The following is a 5907-nucleotide window of genomic DNA, read 5'->3' as shown; positions in this document are numbered from 1 at the left end:
GGTTTAAGTCTAGTGCAGCATATCATACATTACATTAAGATACAGTACTTTGGTTGATATGTGAAAGCTTCTAAATAAATACATACACATGTCTGAATAGAGGTGTTTAACAAAGTTAATGAATGAAAAAAAAATTATATGGTCAGGGTTGAACATATTTGTATGTGGCTCTCAGCTCAGCTATCCATGTGTTTATTTGTTTATATTTGTCTACATTTCCATTTTGAATGACACTTGACACTTGAATGACATGGCTATTTTCCATTCCATGCTAAAAGTTACAAGCAATACAGTCCATGGCAGTTACACTTAGTTTAGCCCTCTGGAGAACAAGAGTCAAATCCATGATACATGAATTAAAAGAATGTTGTGTGAATGTGATCCTAAACTTGACAGTATGAAACATTCTCAGCAGGATGAGAAGATATATTATAACAAGTCAAGCTCTGTTAAAGTATCTGTGGAGCTCAAATCGTATATCATTCATGTGACAGAAGAAAAAATACTGCAACATCGAAGTTCCTGAAAAGCAATCCTTGTGAAGTTATATGTGAATGGTGCATACTGTATAAAAAATGAACATTAATTAGAAAAGAGGCAAGACAGCTTAATACTTATGAAGAGATAAAGACAAATGGGAATTTGGCATTGTAAATTAAAGCTTAGTCCCTGACTAAAATGAAATGCCAATGAAAAAACATGAATGAATATACAGTATAAAATGAATAGTGTTGGTATTCAATGTTATGGGTAGCCTGGCGTTCAGTAAAAATGTAATAACATTAAAATTAACAATAAATAAACTATTTGATGGTAAGATTAAGTATACATTAACTATTGTATATTATATTATATGACCATGGACACCTGACCATCAAACCTAAATGAGCTTGTTGGACATTCAATTATAAAATGGTGGGCATTTATATGGAGTTAACTCTATCCTCCCTTTCTTGCCTGGCTCCCAATGTTTGCTCAGTTCTAGTTTGCTACAGTGAGCACGTGTTTTTTTATTCTGCCTGCTTGCTTGAACTACCACCTGTGAACCTTACCTGCCCTTGGCCTTTTGCTTGCTTGACTATGTGATTGGATCTTCCCTTGGTACCTTGCAAGTGGCCTCACAGCATTTTGGGCTCCTTCATCTAGTAAGCCCAACAACACAACTGAGCCATATTATGAAACCCGCAAGAGTAGCGGAAGCCATTGGTATCCTCACACAGCAGCTCAGTATCATGATGCACACCATGTTGGATATTCAACAACAGATTAGGTATGTACATCACCACAAGTTGTTTGAAAGGGTTTCAAGAAAAAAACCTCTACTCTCATCAGAAAAACAAACTCAACCATGTTCAGCTTGCCAGATACTACTGGAACTTCAAATTAGATCGGGTTCTATGATCAGATGAAACCAAAATAGGCCTTTCTCTGGGGACAAATGTGCCCTCACCACTGGCACTTAAAGGATCAAACTGTCTTGCTATGTATTGCCTTCTTTGGATACCATTAATGAGACACCTATGATATAGGACGGGTGCTTAACCCAAAAGCCTTGTGAGCAATGTTCCCTCTAATTTTTCTTAGGTGGTGTGCGCAGAAAATTTCTCTTGTGCAAACATTTTCCCACAGCCAAAATTTTGTGCGCACTGCAAATGTTAAATTTAAATTGTTATTCTAGATTTTTGGTACAGCTCGCTCATGGTTAATAACACTACATTATAGTGTGATAATGTAGTATTAGTTACACAACAGTATTACTTACTGTAATGTTTTTTGAAAGGTGAAATTCTCACTGCATAAGTAAATTATGAGCGACTCACGAGCGGAGACTCCAGGCCGCATAAAGGATAATAAAAAAATGGGAAAAAATGTTGTTCGCAGGGGTGTACCTAGAGTATTTGGCACCTGGGGTGGATCCTGTACATGGGACCCCCACACACACACTCTTTAAAACTGCATAGCTTCTATCGTTAGGCAAACATTGACAGGGGTACAGCATAACTTATTATTTACTAAGGCAGACATTGACGGTGGTACAACATAACACCTATCACTATATACTGAAGCAGACATTGACCGTGTTACAGCATAACTGCTATCATTATATACTGAGGCAAACATTGACGGTGGTACAGCATAACTGCTATCATTATATACTAAGGCAAACATCGACGGTGGTACAGCATAACTGCTATCATTATATACTAAGGCAAACATTGACGGTGGTACAGCATAACTGCTAACATTATATAGTGAGGCAAACATTGACAGTGGTACAGCATAACTGCTATCATTATATACTGAGGCAAACACTGACAGTGGTACAGCAGAACATCTATCACTATATACTGAGGCATGCACTGACGGTGGTACAGCATAACACCTATCACTATATACAGAGGCACACATTGACCGTGGTACAACACAACACCTATCACTATACATTGAGCCAGACATTGACAATAATGCAGCATAACCCCAATCACTATATACTAAGCCAAACATTGATGTGTAGGCCTACCACTTTAGTGTCTGGTCTAGTATCAATATCTATATATATATATATATATATATATATATATATATATATATATATATATATATATATATATATATATATATATATATGCACTGAAATGAAAATTCTGGACCTGAAAATTTAGCATTCACTTGACTGAAACCGAAAATGACCCCCCACACACACCTTTAAAAACAAAAACAAAAAAAAACACTTTTATTAAAAGTAACACACCAAAATTAGACAAAAAAATCAATAACATATATATACACACATATATATATATATATATATATATATATATACACCTATCATGTCCAGGTTCTAGCATGTACTGGTTGCTTGGGCATGATAGGAGTGGGATTGCTGTTAGCAATCATATATATATTAATATTGTTATCAAATTTTTCTGTCCAATTTTGGTGTGTTACTTACTTTTAATAAAGATGTGGTTAACACACCAAAATTGAACAAAAAAAATAGAATTGCTAACAGCAATCTCACTCCTATCATGCTCAGGCAGCCAGTACATGCTGGAACCTGAGCATGATAGGAATATGATTACAGCCTCCCTATGCCATGCTATCCCCCCACACACTTACACATCCATGCTATCACACACACACTCATTCACAAACATTCAGTTTAAACTACACCCATCACTCTCACACACTTACTAATTCACTCTCACAGAATGTTTTCCTACCTGTCACTTTTCCTCCTCTTCGTTCTTCCTCTTCTTCGTTCTTCCTCTTCTTCGTTCTTCCTCTTCTGTGTCCTCTTCTTTCACGGTGGGCGTGGCTTCAGTGCTGTGCACCGGGATATGGCATCAAATCCCGACGCACAGCATCAGTTGCCACGCGCATCGCAAGGGAGCAGGATCGGAGGTCTGTATTAACAGACCTCCTGCTCCCTTGGTTTTTTTTAAGACGGTTAGAGGGAGATCCTTGATCTCTCTCTAACCAAGCCTGTACCTCTAGCGGCCGACATTACTGTCTGTCTCTGGAGGGGTGCCGTGCACACAACCAGTAGCGGGCCGCCCCCCGTTCAGTACGCTACTGGTTGTGCGCACAATTTTTGTTTGTGTGCGCTCCCTCTTAAAGCTATGTGCGCGCGCACAAACGCACAGCTTAGAGGGAACACTGCTTGTGAGAGCCTTAAAATATGCACAAGAGTTACACAAAGTTAAGCCCAGAGTTACAGAGTTTGGGTGCAGAGTTTGGGTGCATTTGAAATGACCAATAAAAACATATTATGTAAAAAAACTAAGACAAAATGTAACTGGTTACATAATTTAGGCCATAACCTGATTGTAGACTTAGGTCACCAACTTGCTGTTCAACAGCAACTCATTTCAGGGCAATTTGCATTTTGTTATGTAAGGCACTGCTGAAATGAAAAAATTACATGCACATAGTTTAATGTTTCAATGCTCACATATTATTATTCATTCATTTTTTTGTTTTTTTGAGGACGAGGGCAACATTAATAATTTGTTAGCACTGCAACATTAAACTATACCGGATAATAGTGTCTATAAGTGTGAATGAATATATAAAGTATCCAGGCAGCTCTGTCTACATTCTCCTGGAATGGTAATTCACATCAAAACCACTTACAGCTCCATTCTAAGTCAGCTTGCTTTCACAGCTGAAGTCACTCATTTCATTTTCAATCTGAAATGTACTAGACTATAAAGATTCATTGAACTGTTATACTATGTCATCTCCTACTGAATACCAATAAAGAGGTTTAAGGAATGTTGAAATGCTTTGAAACTAAATCCATAATTCTTTGGGAAACAAATCTATACATTCTGGGGAACAATTATTGCTGCAAGGATTGCACATTTGCTCAAGTTTTCTGAGCAATATCCTTTGTTTCATGATCTAATTTCCTGAAACGGAAAACATAAAAAATACTTTTGTTCCCAAGTGTCTTGTATATAAACAAAAAGGCAAGCCTAGTTAGCTGTGTAAGCGTGTGAGAAGTCTGTATTATACGGTTCTTTGAATAAAATGTTATACAGTAAAAAGGGATGACTGAATATTACTTTTTACATTTATTTTAAATATATGTTTTAATAATATTAGGATTACTGTAGATTTGCCATTTTTTTTACTTTATGTTGCATTTTTTTATTTATAAATTTAGTGCAAAGAGATTCTTGTTTGTGATCAGTATAATGTTTTGCTATTTGCGCTGTAGATATTTTTGGTGTTCTATTCTCAGGGCCAAGGGGCCGGATGGTTATAGCACAGAGGTGTTCACCAGTGCAGGTGTACTACTGACTGAGGAGCAAGAGAACAGAGCACTTAGAAAGTAGGCCATAGCAAAGAGGCTGTGGTGCTCGTTTAAAGGAGCATCGGCGTCTCAAAGCCTCAGATTAAAGGTAGTATCAAAACTAAAACAATGAGATCTACTAACCTTTGTTTAAAACAAAAAAAAATACTTATATGCGTTTTAATATAGTTTCAGGGTCTTCTCACAGAATATACCTGTACAGCCCAAAAACAGGTGCCCATTTGGACGCTCTTTGTGTTTGCTGTTTTCCCCTCAACCACATTTTTCTTACAGTATTTGTGGCCTGTCTTGTCAATCTAGACTGTCAACTCATCTGTGCTCTATATCAAGCAACTCAAACTTGTTATTTTCTCATCTGAGCTTCTAAGGCAGCAGAAAGTGCTACCTGTTTGTGATGTAAGAGCCAGAGGTACCATACCTTTATCAGTGCCAACCTCTGATATACCTTTTATTGCAAGTTTTTGACTGATAGACTCAAGAAGTACGTAGATATCCCTTAGACATTGACTTTTTCCAAATCTCACATAAGCAATTCTAGTGGTGTGGCAACCAGTGTTCCCTCTAAGCTGTGCGCTTGTGCAAAAAATTGTGCGCACAACAGTTTTTCCCAATAAAAAAAATAAATTAAAAAATATATTTATTTTTTTTGATACTTTATGCGGCGAGGATATTGTGCGCACAAAATTTTGACTCTGGGAAAAATTTTGCACAAGAGAAATTTTCTGCGCACGCCACCTAAGAAAAATTAGATGGAACATTGGTGGCAACTGGTTCTCCTGATTGGAATAATCTATGAAGCATATTCAAGTAGTTAAATGCGTATTACATACCAGTTTTTCTGTATTACACATGATTCAGGCAGATTAGGCCAAAGCCTTTTATAATTGTCTGATAATGTAACTGTTTAAGGCTAGGTTTCCACTTGGGTTTTTTTTTCTAAAAACGCCCATAATAACGCCAATTCAGCCACACGCTGTGGCCAGATGTTAGCGGAACTTGGCGTTTTTCTGTTTGGCGTTTTTTCAGTCCTCTTTGGCGTTTTTCTGCTTTTTTGGGCTCTGTGGCAGTTTTTCAAAATCGCAGCA

The sequence above is a fragment of the Spea bombifrons genome, chromosome 1 (genome assembly GCF_027358695.1).
Source record: "Spea bombifrons isolate aSpeBom1 chromosome 1, aSpeBom1.2.pri, whole genome shotgun sequence".
In the NCBI taxonomy this organism is placed as follows: domain Eukaryota; kingdom Metazoa; phylum Chordata; class Amphibia; order Anura; family Pelobatidae; genus Spea; species Spea bombifrons.
This window is presented reverse-complemented; position numbering follows the sequence as displayed.